Below are 21,813 nucleotides of genomic sequence, written 5' to 3'. Positions count from 1 at the left end.
AGGATAACTGAAGCACAAGTGCACGTGGAAGCATTATCTACAGTAGCAAAAAAAAAAAAAAAAAAAAAAAACTAAATAGAAGAATGAATAACTATGATTAAATACCTATAGCAGTTAAAGCGTATTAACATGGATAAATCACCCAAAATTACTTTGAAGCAAAAAAGAAAAAGAAAAGCAGAAGCCACCTCCTGAATAACACACGCAGTATGATACCATTTACATACATTTTCAAAACAGGAAAAACAATACTGTGTATAATTTATGGACACATAAATGTGTAGTAAGTATGCAAACATGCACAGGAATGACAATCAGATACATATAGAAGTAGCTCCTGGAGGAGGGGGAGATCGCAGAGCATGGTAACAAGAGGTGCGGGTCCACGGGGCTGTCAATTATTTCTGTACCGTTTTGCCAGATACGGCCAATTTTAAGATTTTAAAACTGTTGGTGAGTATAAAGAATTCTTTAAAATATTCTCTGTTCATTTTTATAGGTTTCAAATATTTAATAAAAAGAAGTAGGAAAAAAAGTAGAAAAGTCTACGTGTTCACAAATATACTAGACAAAAGGTTAAAATATTTAATATATAAAATCTCTTGCAAATAAAGTACAAAAACATCCAGCATGGATAAAAGAAAAAAATAACATGAATAGAGAATTTGCAGCAAATAAAATATAAATCGTTCATAAACGTCTTAAAATCCATTATCAAAGAAATTCAAATAAACAGTAAATAGATAAGATTTTCACATATTAGATTATCAAAATTATTTTTCTTAGTAATACTCAGTATTGGCAAAGATATGAGTCTATGAACACTCACATGCTACTGGTAAGAGTATACATTATGGCTAATCGTCAGAAAAACTATTTGGCAATTTGGATAAAAATATCATAATTTTTTTACCTTGTAATTACACTTCTAGATATCTATCAGGAGCAAAAACAGGAATGTAATCAAGATTTGAGTTCCAAGATGTTATTTATTGCGGTATTTTAAATTTTTTATTTTGGGGGAGAAGATAATTAGGTTCACTTATTTATTTTATTTTTAGAGGAGGTACTGGGGATTGAACCCAGGATCTTGTGTATGCTAAGCATGCGCTCTACCACTTGACCTATCCCCTCCCCCAACTGCGTTATTTTTAATAGCAAAAAAAGAAAAAAGAAAGAAAGAGCATAAATATCCAAAATAAGGGAATGAATTAATAAGTTATAATGATTTATCTATAGAATAGCCTTTGTAGCCATTCACTTATTATAATGATGTATAATAAAGAATTCTTAAAGATATTGTGGAATAACTGTGATGTAGGGTTAAGTGGAAATACAGAGTATTAGCTCTGCTATGTAAATACACACAGGGGTCCCCATTATCCACACAGTCATTATCCAAGTCCCTAGAGCTACATGATTTAGTGAAATGAGAGGGAGTTTGGAAAGCTGCACAAATCGCATGCAAAACCACTAGCAAATAAGAACCAGAGAGTTAGATGAATAAAAAAAATTGAAGAGAAAGTTTGCAAGGATGATGACAAGATGGGCCATGCAAAGACAATAATCTGACTAGTAAAATGTTCTGAGAGGCCACTGAGGAAACTGATGAACTCTTTAAACATTTTTGCAAAATTGGTCCTATGTGTTACAAAATAACCCAGTGTGGAGCCAGACATGTAGTATTAAACTATCTTTCATTTTCTTTGGAAAAATTATCCCCCAGTCTCCTCCCCCATCATTTTATTTATTGATATGTTCTTCTAAGAACTGGTGTATAATTGAAAGTATAAGCTAAGCTTCATTTTAAGAAGACTTAAAATTATTTGTACATTTTTAGATTTTCAAGATAAAAAGTGTAAGGATTCTTTTTGAGAACTGTTAAGAGATAAACGGGGTGTATTAAAAATTGTAAGTGTTTGAGCACAAATTGACTGGGGCAGGCAGCACCAGACTGGAAGTGGCTGGGAGAGCCCTACAAGGCCAGGAGCCAGGGGAAAGGCTGACAGAACCTACGAACGCAAAGATAGGAAATCATTTGATTGGCTATAACTAATGTAAGCCTGGTTGGCTGTCTGTGATCGCTTTTTCCTTAGCATTTCAATTTGGTGACCTTAGGGCATTTACAGGCTGAGATCATTAATTCCTTATGTAAGTCATCTCCGCATCAGAGCCACCTCAGTCTAATATTCTCCTTGTTTAATTAATTTAACGCTACTTAGGCAATTTTGATCCTCATTTAAATTGATTAGCTTCAGGTGATTCTGGGTTATTAACAAAGACTTCCTGACTGTTACACGTATGGAAAATAAAAAGTAGACGGCACCATCCAATCAAAATAGTGTCACCCACTTGTGTAATTTAGGTGAAATTAATTTAATAATATATTGTGTTCAACACAATTATCCAAAATATAATCATTTCAATATTTAATCAATATAAAAACCATGAAAGAGATTTTTTTAAACTAAATCTTCAAAATCCAGTGTGTATTTGACACAAAGCACATCTTAGATTGAACCAACCATATTTCAGGTATAATACAGGCTCAGGCCTAGAAGCAAATGCACACAAAAAGGGTATGTATAAATGGAGGGATTCAATGTAAGAAAGTACTTTCATAATTAAAATTTTTTTTAACTTTGGCTTTAAGTATCTACTTTTTTTGCTTTCTTTTTTCATTGACAAACGGTAACATTTTTCTATATCTCTCATTTAGGGCTTAAGTATTTAAATAGTACTTTTTTCCTATTTCTCTTTATGTTCTTTGCGAGTCATATTTTGTTTCCTGCTTTGGCTTTTCTGGTTTTCTCAGCAAATTATTTCCACTTTTTTTTCCCATTCTTTTCTCTGGTAGCCTGGCGAACTTCCACTTCTGAGATCATTTTAAAGCAACCCTTGGCCCTGCCAAGTTAATTTCTTTCTATCCTTCCCTGCTTGCTCATGGGTCGAGATAGTTTTTTCATATGTTATTGAAACCATATTGCTTTCTTATGAAACAAGCCGTTCTTTTAGACTTCTTTGTCTTTAAAAAAAATCTTCCCAGGAGACTTCTTAAGCTACTGGAATCCACTTGGTTGATTTTCATCCTTTTTCTCCTGCAGGTTTCCTCTCTTCTGTCCTTTAGAATCATACATTTTAGAATGTACAATTACCAGGTTGCTAAATTTAAAATCTTAATACTTTTCCCCTAAGACAAGTATCATCAAGAGGTCTGTTTTCAATCCAGTGATTGATTGGCTTTCTCCACCTCTTGCCATAAGGGCTGCTTCTCCTTAAATGAGCCTGAGTACATTTTCCATCACTTCCATGCCTTCCCCTTTTATGGAGAGATATGCAGAAATTGTGGGGCTGCAAGACTGCATTCTGTATTGACAAACTGAGGATAAGTTGCTCAAAGAAAAGTGGAGCTTGGTTGAGAGATGGTGTATCATTTTCCTGAGGGTAACTGCTAAATTTCACTTTTTGGATGTCCTTAAAGTCCCTGAGTTGGGTAAGAAAAGAATTGCCAATATAGGCATGAGCTAAAAAATGTTAAATTTTCCTTGTATATTAGATATATCTATATTTACATAATATATATAATAGATTATATATTAGGAATGATATATTCCTTATTGTGTCATTACTGTAAGACACCACACACTCAGAAAATAGAAGAGTCTGTTTTAATAATAGAAACGAACAGACAGGAAAAAAGTTAATAGAGGTGCTGTGGGAGGTACTCAGCAGCAGCTTATCAAATACTAACAGCTTACCAAAGCGATTCAGACAGACTTACAGATGCTGAAATCTGATTCCCTGAACATCTGTACAGGAACCCTCACAGGCCACCCACAGAAAACAAGAGGATCCTTTTTTCTCCCCTCAGGGGTGGGAGCTGCAGACGATGAATAATAGCTTCTTAATGCAGGACATGGAAAAATAAAACAGAACAAACACTTGGATTTGGGGTGGAGTGAATTCATGGGGTAATTTACATTTGATATGCATTGTGGGTAAAAGTGATGAAACAGATCAAACGAGATTATCTGGCGGAAGGCCCATTATTTGTTTGTATTCTGCCCTTCTCTGTGTAAAGCTTGAGAAGACCGGAAGTCACTCTAAAAACGGTTAACATTCTATGAGCATGAATGTATAGAAGGAGGTAAGAAAGAAAAGCAAGAAGAAAGAGAGAGGAGGCCAGAAGGGAGAAAGAAAGAAGGAATTTCAGTTAAGTGTATTTCATTTGTAGAATCGGTTTCCTGGAGGGGGAAAAAAAAACAAGAAAAATATTGGTTAGCATTTGATTAAATTAAAAACCCATTTATTGAGTGCTAACTCGTGCTGGGTGCTGAAAAGCATCACAAGATAACCGCAGTGAGGAGATCTCTGCATAAGGCATAACCATGTCCTTCTCACCATCACATGCCCGCAGAGGATGGTCCAGCTTTTACCCCATCACAAGGGAGGAAACCACACCAGGACAGAGCCCAAACCAATGGCAGCTCCCTCCGAGCAAGACCAATCTGGGGGAGCCTCAGAAGGTAGGAATGATTCCAGAATTCACCTGGGGCTTGCAGGGCTGAACTTAATCTTGAGTTATTGTCAGCTCATCTGTAAGTGGTCTCTGACCATTTCCAGGATTTGCTCTGTCTTCTCATGAACTTCTAAACCTGCTATATAGGATGCGGGAATGACCCAAACCAGAACAGAGTGTTTAGGGAGAATGAATAAAGCATTATTAATGCTTAGGTGGGTTACTTGTAGCAGGGCACTCTCTTCCCCAAGAGCAGAAATGCTGTAAGTTAAGGGAACTAGTAGTATCTGGGGCTGAAGAAAAGGAGGATAGGTCTGGGGAAAGCCAGGGAACCCGGGTTTGGGAGCCAGTCACTAGCGGTGCACTACTAAACCAATTACTCAACTTTTCACATCTCTGTTTTCTCAAAGTTCGAATGATGACAATATTAACTATGCCCCAGGGTCCCGCTGATGATTAAATGAGATATGAGACCTGAACATTCTGGAGACATCTAACACAGATGTTAATTAATACTTCTAAAATTATGAAAGATATCTGGAGAGGTGAAAGAATCCATTCCTTAACAGCTGAGGGAGCAAGCTTGAGCAACGAGACTTGAAAGAGAGGCTCTGGCTACAGAGAAAAGACTAGACTCAGAACGTTGCAAGGAAACATCCAGCCAATGACAGAAACTATCCAAATAATCAGACTTTGCTCTTTAATTTGTGAACCTGGGATTATATTTTTATAATCGTATTGAGCCTAAACTCTCCATGCTGTCTGTGATGGAATCAGAACCAAAGAACACCAAAATCCACTACTGACAAGGGCTTTGAAGGAGGGGAGTGTTGTGTTCCTGAAGTCGAAACATGGGCGGGAGGGAGCTGGCTGCTGACAGTTATCTGGCTGCAATCCCACCACACCCTCATCTCCATCCTGTCTGAAACTGCACTCCCGGGGCCAGCCTGAAGCTGGACCAGATTCCACATCAGTTGGGGCACCAAGTGCCTTTCCCTGGACAATCCAGGGGCACTCGGTGTTTCTTCTTGGGTCTCAGTCCTGAGTTTCTTTCCCCCTTGTCTTTGTTTAATTTTGCTATTTACCCTGTTGCATCTTTTCAGCCCACACAATAACGCTGTAAGAAAACCAGTGCTGAATTGGCAAGCAGGCTGCAGAATTGAGCTAAAATGGTCCTTTGGACCTCACTCCTGGTAAATCCTACAACTACCAAGTTTTCCCTCACATCTGTTTCCTCCGGTCAGCTAAATGCCAACAAAGACTCAACATGGTCTCAAACACTTACTTCTATTTTGCAGACAGCTGCAGAATTCCAGGACATGGAATTTTGAACTACAGCAGGAGTCAGTAATAAGCAAACTGCAGTTAGCTTTGGACAATGAATCCAGGTCAAGAATAAAATAATGTTCAATGTTTAAATAGCAGGTTAAAGTTTACAAAATGTTTTACACCCGTTACCCTATTTGATAGAAGCTCCATGGTGAGGCATGTGTCTGTGGTAGGCGGCACCCAAGATGGCTCCAAGTGATTCTGGACTGCAGGTCCTCCTGCCCTTTGGTAGCCATTCCCACGTGGAACAGGGCTGACCTGTACAGCCACTAGAATATTGCAGAAATGAAGGAGTGTGACCTCAACAGACAGGTCACACTCCATCAAGACATAGCAGCTTTCACCCTACTCTACTCTTGGTTCACTCTCTCTGGGAGAAGCCACCTGCCATCTTGTGAGGACACTCAATAGCTCTGGTGGCTAATTTTATGTTGCTAACTTGATGGGACTAAGGGATGCCCTGATGGCTGTTGTGGGCTTTTGTGCCTGACTTCCTTCACTTAGCATAATGTTTTCAAGGTTCATCCATGTTGTAGCCTGTATCATTACTTCATTCATTTTTATGGATGAATGATATTACATTGTGATATATCCATACCACACTTGTTTATCCATTTGTCATCAGTTCATGGACATTTGGGTTGTTTTCAACTTTTGTCTACTACAGACAGTGCTGCTACAAATACTCATATACAACTTTTTGTGTGGGCATATGTTTTCATTTCTATTTGGTATATACCTAGGAGTGGAATTCGTGGGTCATATGGTAACTTTGTATTTGACCATTTGGAGAACTGCCAGACTGTTTTTCAAAGTGACCAAACCATTTATATCCCCCATAGGAAGGTTCTGATTTCTCCACATACTCATCAACATTTGTTATATCTGACTTTTTGGTTCTAGCTACCCTAATGAGTGTGAAGTGCCATCTCATTATGGTTTTGATTCGCATTTCCCTGATGACCAATAATGCTGAGCATCATTTCATGACCTAAGTGGCCATTTACACATCTTTGAAGAAATGTTTGTCTGTCTAGCTACTTTGCCCTTTTTCAAACGGGATTATTTGTCTTTTTACTATTGAGTTGTAAGTCTTTACATATTCTAGACACAAGTCTCTTAACAAACATATGATTTGCAAATATTTTCTTTCATTCTGTGGGTTGTCCTTTTACTTTCTTAATCATGTTTCTGGATGCACAGAATATTTTAATTTTGGTGAAGTGCAATTTATTTATTTCTTTTATGGCTTGTGCTTTTGATGTCACATTTAGGAATCCATTGGCAAATTCAAGATCATGAAGATTTACCCCTGTGTTTTCTTCTAAAGGTTTTATAGTTTTAACCCTTACAATTAAGTCTTTGATCTATTTTGAGTTCATTTTTGTATGTAGTGTGAGATAAATCCAATTTCATTATTTTGCATGTAGATATTTAGTTGTCTCGTTGGAACTGGAAAGACTATTCTTTTCTCCACTGAAGGGTCTTGGCACCCTTGTCAAAAATCAGTTGGCCAGAGACACATGGATTTACTTCTGGACTCTCAATTCTATTCCATTTATGTATGTGTCTATCATTACGCCAGCACCATGCCTTGATTACAATTGCTTTATAATAAGTTTTGAAATTGAGAAGTATGAGTGCTCCAACTTTGTTCTTCTTTTTTCAGGATTGTTTTTTATTCTGAGTTCCTTGTAATTTCACATGAATCTTACTGTCAGCTTGTCTAAGAAGCCAGCTGGTATTGTAATGCGGAAGAACAAACCTGACTCCGTATTAGATCTACTCCTTTAGCTCTAACCCTGTGCTCTGTTTCCTGTGCTTAGTCATTCTGGTTTTGTCTCTTTTGTAAAAGAATGTTGTTATAGCCTAAAATATATGAGAGTAGGACAGCCCACCGTCTAGGCTCTGACCTTTAAGGGTATGACACTTTTGCATTCATATAGAGATAAAAAGCAGCAGAACAGAAAATAACATTTGTCTTGCTGGAGGTTTACAGGAGCATCATGACCTGACCCACGTGGACAGCTGCAAGAACAAAGGATTCCTGCACCAAGACGTTTGCAACAACTAACCACATCCCCTCCCCTTTTAGTATAAAGAAAGCCTGAATTCTGACTTGGGTCAGATGGTTCTCTAGAACATTAGTCCCCATCTTCTTGGTCTGCCAGCTTTCCAAATAAAGTCGTTATTCCTTGCCCCAACACCTTGTCTCCTGATTTACTGGCCTGCCATGCAGCAAGTAGAACAAGCTTGGACTCAGTAACAGTGTTCTAAATAGGAATTACATTTAGTCTGTAGAAAAACTGGAGGAATATTGCTATCTGAACAGTCTTAAGTTTTCCGATCCGTGGACACAGAATGATTCCTATTTATTTGGTTCCTATTTAATTTATTTAATTTACAGTTTTCAGAGTATTGACTTTGCACTCCTTTTGTTAAATGTATTCATAATTATTTTATTTTTTGACACTATTGTAAGTAGAATTGATTTCTTAATTTCATTTTCATTGCAAGTGTATCCTGCAATGAGGCTGAACCCATTTATTAGTTTTTTTTATTTTAACTCTAAGAATTTATTTGAATTACATTGTGTGGGATTTTCCAACTAAGCTTTGCTTTCCTAAAAGAAAACCCATGTGAAGAAAAATGGTCATTTGGGTGAAAATAGTTGCAGCTCTCTAGCAGCTGGGGACTCTTTCCTAAATAGTTTTTGTGAATTCTTTGGGGTTATCTATATACAAGATCATGTCATTTAGAAATGCAGATGGCTTTACTTCTTCCTTTTTAATCTGGGTGATTTTTTTTATTTCTTCGTCTGCCTAATTGCCCTGGTTATGGCCTCTAATACAACGTTGAATAGAAGCGGTGAGAGTGACATCCTTATCTTGTTCCTGATTTTCAGGGAAAAGCATCTAGTCTTTCAGCATTAAGTGGATGTTAGCTGTAAGTTTCCAAAGATTTCTTTTACCAAGTTGAGGAAGTCCCATTCTATTTCTACTTTATTGAGTGTTTTTATCATGACAGGACGTTACACTTGTCAAATGTCTTTTCTGTGTCTATAAAAATGATCATGTGGGTTTTGTTTTTTATTCTGTTGATATAGTGTATTATTTTGATTGATCCATCAAAATCTTGACTGAGACTTCACAAGAGATCCTAGGCAAAAACCAGCTAATCTGCTCCTGAATTCCCGACACACAGAAACCTTGTGAGATAATAAATGTTAATTCTTTCTTAAGCGGCAAAATGGTGGGATAATTTGTCATGAGGCAATAGGTAACCTAGTACAGTATTAGTACAACTATTTTGTAAATGAAGAAACTGAGGTTCAGAGTGTTTGCTCGCTTCATAATTCTGCCCTAGGTTACAGAGTTAGAAGTAGAAGCGATTTGAACAAAGTCTTCTGCTTAAAATAATAGGTTTTCCTCCAATGTTGTCTCTGATTGGCAAGCCCATGTCATATGATTGGGCAGGTTGTTCACTGCAAAGGGACAACTGGCTGAGAGGGCAGATGGGGACGGGTACCTGGACTGTGCTTTTTCTGCCAAGATGTGCACACTGGCTCAGGGCTGCATCTGCCCAGAGGAAATGGCTCCTTTTCAAGCGTGTCCAGAGGCACAGTCTGATTGTCTAGCCTCACACCCAGAGGGTTGATACTCTCATATTGATACCTTTTCTAATTTGTGCAGAGGTACTGTATAAGCCTGTTAGGTTGTTTCAATAAAATTATATAACTGGGGAAAGTTTCATATTTCTCTGTTTACTGGTTTTGCATGCCAATAGGGCAATATTAGTCAATGGGACAAGTCCCAGACAAAATTTTAAATCTGGGACAAGAATTGTACTCACCATTCTCTCTTACCCCTCTTCACCAACACCTCTTCCCTAGGACCTCGCTTTTGGGAAGGAGAAGAGCAGGAAAAATACCTCCTATTATTTGAGTGCCTTCTACGTGCCAACATGTAGCTGGTCCCCTTCCATACTCAATATTACTAAATGTTCTTAATTATGAGAGGAAGATACTATTATCCCCATTTTACAGATAAGAAAACCCACTGAGAGAGGTCAAATAATTTATTCAAGTCCCACAGATGGCAAGTGGTGGAACTGAAGTTAGAACTCAGGCTCATCTGACACCAGAACCCATGTTCCACCCACCACACCTTGCTGTTAAAGGGAGTGTCCCGCCAGGAACACTCATATTCTCATAGAGAACTCCAGCTGAGCCAGTAACACTCAAGACACAAATAAATCAATCTAAAATGGTAGACAGTTGTGCCTTGAAATATGGGATGGTTTTGGGCATTAAGAACTTGCAACACTCTTCAAAACATACCACGTAAGTGACCTCCTTGACTTAAAGGTTGCCCTACTGACCTGGTCTCCACAGACACAGACTATCTGCTGGAGTCCATATCCTGGATCTCAGAGACAAGTGTATTTTTAGCTCTGAAATAGAAGAGAAGATCTACTGATACAGGAAAACAGATGTTCATTCATTCCTTCTATCAAGATATATTGACTGAATGTATATTGATCGATTTGCAAAAGAATATATAGGAAAGATAGATAGATAGATAGATAGATAGATAGATAGATAGATAGATCACTATGCTATACACCAGAAACTAACACAACACTACAAATCAACTATACTTCAATAAAATTTTAAAATTTTAAAAATAAACAAACAAATAAATAAAAGATACAGTATTAACCAAGGCGGAAATGTTCCCTGACCTCATGGAGCTATGAGCTTAGAAGATTATGAAGCTCCTTAAACATGCCCTTTCCCCTTCTCACTGAAACACACACACGGCTATCTGAGTAGTAGAGAAACTGCACTTAACTTTCATTAAAGTCCTTAGAGTAGAAAGCTCAATTCACTAAGGCAGACATAGATGGTTTAAAAATAAGCAATAGTTGATAAAACTAAGATAATGGGGCCCAAAAATCTTCCTCTTACTGCTCAAGTGAATAACCAGGGCATCCGCACAGATGCCTCCACGCAGCCCTTCAGGGGCCAGCGGGAGAGGCTCTGACTACACTCCCCCGTGACCTTAAGGTAAAAAGGGTTGCATGGCTGAGAGACGGGCCACCAAGGAGAAATGGCCTTTAGGACAACTTGGCCTCAGATTCAGGAATGTCAGTTTCTTCTTGCCATGATCTGACCCAGGGAAGAAGGTGGCGGAGTTTGAGTTCTTCTCAGAACAACATGTAGAAAGAACTGACTGGCCACCCAAAACCTTATCTGAACCTAAAATGTCCGCAAAATTGGGCAACAAAGTTCAAAGAAACAGCCTTTTCCTTGCAGGCTTTTAGTGCCAAGACTCCCAGTCCAGTTGTAACTCAGTGAATATAGAAGCCAAGAGAATTAAATGGAATGTTGGAACTCGATCCTGGGTGTGCTGCAAGTTGAGGACAGAAATATTTGGGTTGATGAAAGCGGGGTGTAGGCTTGTTTTCTTTAGGGTCCTTCCCATCCTCTGCAACCTTGGCCCATGTTACCAAGTCAGGCTGGCTTCCAGGATCCTTGCAAAGTTCATGGTAATCTGCCCCAAACTTCTCTATTTACAATATATGATATGGAGAGTACTAGCTGACAACCCCCTTTTAAGACAGAATAGGTTCAAAAATTCCATATACTGGAAATACTGGTTAGAAAAGATGGAATCTGACACCATGTCATAGGAAGAGATGGACAAGTACTGATAAGGGAGTGCTGCGGGCAGTCTCGGGGGCTGCGGCAGAAGGCAAAGCGACGGCCAGTGTGTAGGTCCTGGCTCAGCTTCTCCCTTCAGCCAGAACACCCGGCTTCCCTCCTCATAACCCAGGGCTCAGGAAAAGATTAAATTTGAGGCAAAAAGATTCAGATACATAAAATGGATGGATGGATAGATGATAGATAGATAGATAGATAGATAGATAGATAGATAGATAGATAGATAGATAGATAGATAGAGATAGATAGATAGATAGATAGATAGATAGATAGATAGATAGATAGATAGATAGATTTATTTTATCTATAAAACATGGAAAACCCTGGTGGTGTAGAAAGGATGCTGCACTGGGAGTTGAGATCAGGCTTCTAGCCCAAGCTGCCACTAGGTCCCAGTGTGACCTTCAGCAAGAGATCATAACTTCTAAGTCTCATTTTTTTTTTCCAACTGATAAATGCCCAGTGTGGGCTAAAGGTTCTTAAGGACCTTTAGCTCTGACATGAGTTGATTCTCTGATTGCAAGGAAGCTCTAGAAGAAGCTGACGGCTGTCTTTAATGACCAGAGCTTGAACGCTACCCTAGTCTCCCTATGCTGAGAAGACGGAGTTTCACATGAAGATAAGCCTGAGAACTGTTAAGTCATCTCTTTGCTTAGAAGACCCCTGTAACTGAGCGCAGAACTCGGTTTATAGATGGAATCAGCACACTGTATTCTAAAGAGAACCAGACGGTGCCCTGGGCCACAAGAATAACCCCAACCATGGTAATAATAAAAGCCTCCTGTTATGAGAACTCATAATGGGTCAGACATGGGGCCGAGCATTTTATACATATTGACTCATTTAATCCCCGTAACAGTCATACAAAATTAGAACATAAGCATTCCCATTTTACAGATGAGGAAACTAAGGCTCAAGGTGGTTAAGTGACTTATCCAAGATCACATTGCCACTAAAAGCAGGAGCAGACTTCAACGCCAGTCTGGCTTCAGTGCTCTTAACCACAGTGCTGTTCAAAGTGGAGACCAAGATGGCGACTCTGTTGACATTTGAAGACTCATCAGAGAAGGGAGGAGAAGTTGTAAAAGCAATGAAATATACTGTCTAGCAAACAGGTAGCTACTCAATAAAAATTGGAATCCAGGGGAATGCCTCAAAGATACTTCAAAGTAGGCTGGCCAGACATACTGAGTTATTCAGGAACAGTGGCTCCAAGGGACAGAGGACAGACAGACTGAGTAGTTCTCCAGAGAAATGATGAAATCAGCTCGCAGACAATGGGCAGAATGAGGGAAGATAAACAGGCAGGTCCCTGCTGACAGGGTAGGGGAGGCATATCGGTGGAGGGGGTTGGCCAGAAATTCACACCAAGCGTCCCAGAGTCTGTCTGCATTGCTTAATGGTTCTAGAACTATTTGAATGGAACTTGCACACTACTGAATTCCTAGTTTAGACCTTAAAAAGGGTCAGGCGAGCTGAGAGAGGGCTCTGCCTTCATCTGCTGCGGTAGCTTTTCCTCCGTATTTGTGCTGATTTCTTGTGGAAGAGGAGACAGGGAAGGGACATGAGCTAGCATTTAAAGACAGTCCCCCTACAACACAGGCCTGAATCTCTAAGATATTCCCTGCCCTGTTGCCCCACGGCCTTCACCTTCCAGTCCAGAATTTCCAGAATCCTAGTCTTTCCTCTGCCTGCACTTGAGCTTAAATATGTATTCCACATGGCTTACTCCTTTTGAAAAACCTCACTTCTTGCCTCTTTCCAACCTAAGCAGCAATGAAAGCATCACTGTCCCTCAAAAAGGGTCTGGAAAAGCTGGTCACAGGATACAGAGAAAGGGCCAGTGGTAACAAAGAGCCACCCCAGGGCTGAAACCAGCCAGAAGCAGGTGGCAGTCTTGGTGCCTGTCACATGCAAAGGACTCAAGTAACATTTGCCAGATGGAAGGAAGGAAGGAAGGAAGGAGGAAGGAGGAAGGGGTCGAGGGAGGGAGGGAAGAAAGGAAAGTTTACTCTGATATTTACAGTCAGTCTGAGGATTTGAGGATCTCCAGACCATACTAAGGGACTGAGAGAAGCCACTGAAAATTTTTTTATAAAATGAGTCAGATAATACATTCTATTAATGACCTTGATGGCTACTCTGTACTGTTTTGTTTCTTCAACCCTAAGTCTAGAAATTCCCCACTAAGTGGTCCTAATAACAATCTAAATTTATCTCCCTCGCCTCTTCCCTAGCAAAGTCACCTGGTTGGGTCTTCTATTGTCTTATTAGAATTATGTGCACACCAGTCTCCTGCACTAAACTATAAGCTTCTAGAGGCTAATGTGCTAAAACATTTTCTATTTGCCCCTCCAGGTCCACTTTCCACCCTTCTCCACCCTGCCTTTGAGAGGGTGAACTCTTCAGACTATTACCCAGATTCCCTTGCACCTTTGGTTTCCAGTGGGTTTGGCCAACAGAAGGCACCGATGAAAGATTGGAGGGTGGGAAGAGAGACAAGTCTGGGGATTTATCCATCCTACCAAGCCATGTTCAGGCAGTGGCTGTGGCTTTCTACCCAATGCCACAACTCCTGGCAAATGGCCCCACTCTGAAAACCTTGGTTCTCTCCCGGGCTGATAGCCACTCTTTCCCCTGCACCTTCAGACTGAGGCATTGCATGGGTTTTCCACCACGTTCATCCCACACATTGTACCATCCCTTCCTGGTTCTCTCAATCTCACCCCAGAGCTTTGCAAACTGCCCATTCATTAAGCCTCCACAAACGTTTTTCACATTTTGGATCAGCCATAGTATGGAACTGATGCTATGCGAGGCACACCCCAGTTTGGTGCTGGAAGTGAGCCCTAATTTACCTCTCCCTCCTCCCTGCTAGGACCCCAGCCACAGTCCTACAGGGGCATCTCCTACCTAATTCTTTTCCCTCTCCTGGGATTCTTTTGAAGGTGCTTAATGCATCTTTGAGTTTACGCTTAGAAATCTCTCCTACAATGTAGATACGGCTTCTGGGAGGAGCATGTTCTTATCTCAATACATTCTAAAGGTGAACAAGCTTATCAGATTGATAGGAGAGTGTGTGTAAATAAAACCTACTTTGATAAACAAGTTTACAGTAGATAGCACAGGGAACCATATTCAATATCTTGTAGTAACCTATGGTAAAGAAGAATATGAGAACGAATGTATGTTCCTATGTGACTGAAGAAGTATCATGCTGTATCCCAGAAACTGACACAACATTGTAAACTAACTGTACTTCAATAAAAATATATTTTAAAAAAAAACCTACTTGGAGAGCCTGTGATTTATTAACCATTATTTGAGTGCTATCGCTTAAGTGAATCCCCAAATACGTAGTACAGCAGATGTTGCTTTGGATTGGAACAAAGGGCGGGAGACACGGGTCCCAGCAGAGCTAAGGAGGACCTGAGGGTGGGGGACTAGCAGGGTGTGAGGACATGGAGAACAAGTCAAAGGAATCGTGCCCAAAGACAGAGAAGGCCCCTGGAAAGAAACTGGGTCCATTCACATATTTGTACAGGGCTGGGCTGGCCCCACCCTTTCCTTCCTCCTCCCCACCCATCATTACTTCTCTGCTTGAACCGCTACTTCCTCCTCCTCCCCCTCTTTCCCTCCTGTGTCCTTGGTCGCCATTCATGTATGTATTGTCTAGGTTACAGGGGAAATTCATTTTCACGATTGCTAAAAATGATGCCAGGTACCTCTTGTGTAGCATTCAAACAGCTGAGGGTCTGGGGGAAAGTTCGGGACATCCATGCTGATGTTCTTCGGAAAACTGGGGGGCTAGGGTGATAGCAACTGGGGTGACCCTGCCTTTCCCTGGCATTTAAATGAGGTCAGTGGTAACCATATCATGCAGCTATGAGGGTTAATGACTCTCTGGAGGGCCCCTACAGCTGTTACATGATTCTCTGTGGCACAGGCTTTTTTGTTAAGAAGGAGAGGAGAGAGGTGAGGCTGTGTTGGATCTCTGATGACATGCACAGTGCTGGGCTCTTGCTTGTGGGATTTGTGGCAGACACTGCGAGTTGCCTACTGCAGTATCTATTCTCACCTTGTCACCTAGAGAAATGACAGCATTTCCCAGGCTCCACTAAGTTCTGGCCAATGTGTTACAAGCAGAAGTGATGTGTGGCAGCTTTTAGGACATCTCTTTGTAGTACAGTTGTCAGGTGCCATATTCCCCCCTTCTTAATTATCCCTTTCTTCTTTATGCTGTTGGGAGTACGGATGTGATGGCTGGAGCATGAGCAGCCACCCAGGGCCATGAGATGGAAGCCACATGCAGACAATAACAGAGCATTAAGACGGAAGTCTGAATCCTTGACATTGTGCATGTTTGTACCAACCTTAGACTACTTACCTCTAGACTTCTTATATCTGAAAGGAAAACAAACTTCTATTTTGTTTATTTTGGTTTATTTGTTATATGTGGTCTGATCTGATTCTAACTGATAAAGTCCCTCTCTAGGCTTTAGCTAAAACACCTTTATCTTGAATAAATTCTAGTCCAGGAATTTCACTGTCATTTCCTTAACTTCTCCAGAGTTCTAAATATGAAATTCACTTCCCCTTCTTTCCAGGGAAGTGAAGAAGGCAATAATTCCATGGTCCCAGAAGATGCCTATCTCACAGTCTGAATGACAAAGCGGAAAGTGGTACATCATCTAGGTTCCCATCCAGGCCAAACTCTGGTCCAGGGGTTCCCCCAGAGCAGCTGTGTCACAGTCTAATATTAAATAGGCATACGAAACCCACCTACGTTTAGGGCCATGAGTGAGCTTAGTAGTGATTCAAAATCTCCAGATGACTTGGTGATCCTTAGACGAAAAGAGGCTTAGGAAATAGAAATGCATCCTATTCAGCTAGAAAACAACACTCTGTGAGTCAGAACTGGCACAGCAGGACTGAGGCAGAGAATGGTCTCCCTGGCCATTTCAGGAAGTAGTTAACAGTGGAAGGAAGTAGCCACTGATGAGAAGGAAGTGGGGAGGATGGCGGGCTGCTGGGGAGTGAACACAATGTTCCTGATCGCTCTTTCCTCCGGCTATGCCAGCCACGTGGTGTGTTCTGGTCCCTTCACGGTCTTGCCCTAATGAACCTCTCTTTTCCCATAGCTCCCATCTTCTCCAGTACCATCCTCCTTGCCCTAAACATAAACTCCAGATCATTCTGTGAAGAAATCCTGTTCTCCCATAGCTACAGTTTTCTGTTCATGCTATTCTCTGTGTTTAGAATGCTCTTAATCCTCCACCAGTTTGACTAACACCTCCTCAGTGCAGCCTTCCTGGATTTCCTAGGGCAAAGTTAGAACATTTTTCCTCCGTGCTTTCAGAGCACTTTGTACATTTATACAAACTTCCATCTTGGGGATAACGAAGGGCCGTCTCATAGGCACACTGAACTTGCATGTATTTAACTGCACATGCTCAGTAAACAGAAAGCGGGGAAAGAAGAGAAAACGATGAGAAAGAAAAAGACATCTTTTTATTCTATACTCTATGCAAAACAGACCTTAGCTTCATAAAATAAAAAAAAATTTTTAAAGGGAGTTCTAGCTGAAATGCAAAGAAAAATGAAGGAAGTTTCTTTGAGTTGATTGCAGGGATTTTTGAGGGGGCGATTTCTCTTTGTCATTGCACTTTATATGCTGACTTTGGACTAAATCTCTGAATAAGATGTGACTCTCCTGCACAGCATCATGTGGTGACTTCTCTGACTGTCCCCAGACAGATGGCTCCAGGCTGAGAGCTTCTGAAGAGTGATAACTTGTGTGATTGATTTGGGGGTCTCCCAGGATGGTATAGACAGTTGGTGCTCAATAAATGTTTGCTGAAAGAAAAGTTGCAAGATGCCAGTGTTCCCTACCAGCTCCACCAGAGTTAGGATCTGAGGGAAACTGTCTCACCCCACTCAGCTCCCACCACCCTTTTCAAACTATCATCTGATCCCTTCTTTGAAGATCCAACTATGAGCAATTCACTTTCCCCAGCAGCACACGTCCCCACTTTGTTAGAAATGTCTGCCCAGAGGGGAGGGTATAGCTCAAGTGGTAGAGTGCATACTTAGCATGCACAAGGTCCTGGGTTCAATTCCCAGTACCTCCTCTAAACATAAATAAATAAATAAATAAACCTAATTACCTCCCCCTAAAAAATAAATAAATAGATATTTTTTAAGTCTTAAAAAAAAAAAAAGAAAGAAATGTATGTCTGCCCAGGTCCGGTTGTTAGAAAACCAGGACTGTCCAGAATGCTCATCGTGGGGCCACAAGCAATAGGAGCTGAATTAAATGCATCCTGCAGCTGCCACCACTGCCGGTGAGATTCACAGCAGGAATCAGAAGCCTTGCATTACGAACTCATAACACTGGCTTCCAGCTTTCAGGATTTGAGAAGTTGAGGGTCTTTTCCATTCTCGACAGTGATCTGAGATCTGCCTTTAACAGCTCAGTTAGCCAGAGATCGGCCTTTTGGAATCCTCAGGATGGCTCTGATCCTCAAAGTGATGAGACTTCAGGGTGGCGAAATCAACTCTTGATCACCTATCACGGTAATGGAGCTCCAGAGACGGGGACCTGGAGGTGACAGCTGACGCCTGCTTGGCTGAACCAAGAAGAAAATGAGCTCCAGTTGGTGGTGCAGACGACACGGTGTCTTTGGTAAGGAGAGAAAGAAGGCTTTCTCCTCTTGTCCTCTCCTTCTTCTTCATCGTATAGGGGACTGAAAACCGTGCTTTGTATTCAGCCGCTTACTCAAGAAATGTCTTTTGAACATCTGCTCTGTGTCAGGCACTATGCTGCTCACTGGGTTCAATACAGGAAAAGCCCACAGTCTCAGGGAGACAAGTAAAGGTGAGACAAGCTGGTGTGGTGAGTGCTGGGAGAAGGCAACAATCAGTATAACAGAAGCATGTATGGGAGCCACCTACCCCCACGCCGGAAGAGAAAATAAAAATGACGGTGACAATTACAGCGAGTAAAGCACAGTCAGCAATAATGGGGTAACCTTTTCACACCTCACAACAACTTTACAACGTAGGTAAGCTTATTATTCTCCCCATTATCACCAAAAAAAGAGAGAGAGAGAGACTGAGCCCCAGGGAAGGTGCATAGCTTTTACAAGTTCATGCAGCAAGGAAATAGTAAAGCTGGCAGTCTGACTTGGGAGCCTGTGCATCAATCAGCCACCCCGTTCTGCCCCCTAGAGAGGAGGGGAAGGTCATTTATGGGAGGTGACTCCGACCTGAGACCTGGAGGACAAGTGGGCAAGGGCACAGGCAAAAGCAAGGTAAGTTTGGGAAGGGGCTGGGGAGCAGTGAGTGGTGAGTCTGGGAAGGGAGCCAGGGGGCAGACCGGGAATGGATCAGAAATCTGGCTGTTAACCTAAAAAAGATGGATAACCACTGAAAGGTCAGGTCTGCATTGTTGAAAGGTCCCTCTGGCCACTGTGGAGATTATAGACTACTTGGGTTCAAACTGGAGGCAAGAAGACCAGAGAGAAGAGAGTTGTTACAGTAATCCAACCAAGGGCTGATGGCCACCTGAACTAAAGTGGCAGCGGGAGGAAAGGAAGTAGGCATTAAAGCCGACGATGACAGGACTCGATGATGGAAGCAAGCATGTGAGGGAGAGAAGGTCATTGGGGGACACCTGGGTTTCTGGCGCAAGTGATGGGTGGATGGTGATGCCAGTCACTGCAATCCCACGGAGGAGTTTATGATCCATCCAGAGCATACCACCATTAGGAGAAGGGCAGAAGACAGTTTCCCTCCCCCTCTCCTACCTAGGTCTCTGCCACGGTCAGGTGCATGACACTGTTCTACTGATATCTGCAATCCAGCCTTTCTGGGGGATTCCTGTAGGACTGCAAGAATCCAGGAGGCAGACTGACACCCTAGATGCCATATTTAAAAGATACCTGTGTTCAGAAGCCAAAAAACAGAGGCCCTGCCCGGAGGTTATTTTGATGAGAGAAGCACTCGTGCCTCTATGCTTGTTTGTCTTCATTATAATTAGACTGCTAGCTCCTCAGGGTAAAACTTACCTAACCATAAGCTTCTGAGGGTACCCTTCATTACTAAGGATAAATAAGGAAATAACAGGAAACCACCAAACTCTTTACTAGGAAACAAAAAATATTTATTTTTATTCTATGGAAACTTTCGTAAAGTAATGGGCAATGATAATATGGGGACAATTTGCCCAATTTCTCCCAATTTTAGCATTGGATTAACTTCTTGGATTTGACTGTGAAAAGTTCTAGAACAGGTGGGGTGTTGTTTGCTTTGTTTCTTGGTGTGTGTGGGTGTGTGTGTGTGTGTGTGTGTGTGTTTTAAATCACGAATGGCAAGTCGTTCCAGAAATACAGTTTATTATATGGTGAGAGGGCAGGAAAGACATTTCCTAAATCCATTCATTCGTTCATCCCACGTCACTGAGCACTTACTTTGGGCCAGGAGCTCTGCTAGGTAGTAAGGGTACAATGATGGGGAAAGTACACAGAAAAAAATTGCCATTAAAGTGAGTTTGGTGAGGAGAGGCCTCTTCCGTGGACTGAGGCCGTCTGGTTCTAACTGGGGCCCCACAGCTGTTCAACCCTCTTCGGCCCGCTGGGCCCACAGGGCTCCCTGACACAGACACGACCCCGCCGGAACGCAGTCCCATTCTGAACTGATCCCTCTGCCGGGTCAGATTCATGTCACCGCCCAGACACCCTGGTGGGCTTGACTCACTCCCCGAGCCGGGCTGCGGTGGGGAGTGGATGCCCCCAGGTGCCCTCTCACAGCCACACCTCCTCCAGCCCTTCCAGAAAGGCCCCTCAAGGTTTCCAGCATTCCAGCAACCAGCCCTTCCAGTTGGGCAGAAATTTCCTGCCATGGCAACCGAGAGGCATTATGTTTTGTTTTATTTTAATTGCTCTGTTCATCCTCAGGCAGCCCCACCCACTGTTCTAACTCCATTCAAGCTGTTCTTTTTGGACCTTTATTTTTGTGTCTGAGAAAGGGGAACTGGGACAGAGGTAGAGAGAAGCTGGAAAATGAGATGAAAATTGAGGGTGGGTCCCTCGTATCCCTGTTCTGACTACTTTCTCTCTCAAATGTGTCACCTCCACACATCCAACAGCCAAGCTTGTCCCCAGGCTCCTCACCTCAAGGAGGAGTAGGCTGCCTTAACTGAGCCAGAATATATATCACAGGAGCTGGCAATAATTAAAGGATAAAGCAGACATCTGTGTCTTCAGAAAATAACACACATGCACACTGCTCTTAATTTAAAACTAATAACAATGTCAGGCTAATGTAATTAATGCCTCATTTATTAGGTCCAGTGGGAAACAAACTAGTCTTCTATGTAATTGATTCTCCCAGATTCCTGCAGTCTACAATTTGGGGAATCAAAATCGTTTCAACATTTTTCATTGGTGTGGAACTCTTTCTAAATATATTATATCATTTTCTATTTCTCCAAACAGAACCCACCCAACATAATTTATTTACCCTCCATAAGGACAGAACCATTTCTGTCATTATACACCCGTGACCTGGTGGAGTCCTCAGGCTTCCAATATACGTTTGGAGAGCAAATAAGTAATTATAACCCACGATATTGAACTTTGATGTAGAAAAATCATGAACTCTTGGGCCTTGGAATTATAGACAGCTATTTGCCTTTACCTTGTATTATATTTCTTGCATTTTTATTTGTGTTTTTATAATTCTTCTGTCTCCTCCCTCACCATAAAGCTGCCAGCTTCTTGCTTCTGTTTCTAAAAGTTCCTCCCTGCCCCACTAACACACTGATTCTAATCTGCTGTAGATCAGAATTAAGCTTATTAGGTCATGCCTGAAATAGAAGGAAATAGTCTCTAAGAGAGGAGGAGTAGCCCTGAGGATTTGGGGGTCCATGTTGGCCACCCAAAGACCTTTTTGGCTGCCTTCTGGTTTCTCAGCTGTGTTTCAGATGGCTGCACCTGCCGTGTGAGTAACTCCCAGGCAAGTCAAGCGTTACGGTAAGAGGTACTATAGAAACTCATAATAAATGAGTCTTACACGGGTTGGAACCTCTCATCATATGTCACCCAGGAAAAGATCACTTCTGATCATAGGATCTGACATCTAAATTAACTGGTTCCTCCACATTTGTGAGCCAAAGCCAAGAGAAGTCACACTCCAGACAAGGAAGGGGCCCGGACAGGCAACAAAATTCCTCAAAATT

This window comes from Camelus dromedarius, chromosome 25, assembly GCF_036321535.1.
Source record: "Camelus dromedarius isolate mCamDro1 chromosome 25, mCamDro1.pat, whole genome shotgun sequence".
Taxonomy (NCBI): Eukaryota; Metazoa; Chordata; class Mammalia; order Artiodactyla; family Camelidae; genus Camelus; species Camelus dromedarius.
The sequence above is the reverse complement of the archived record's forward strand: the minus strand, read 5'-3'. Positions refer to the sequence as shown.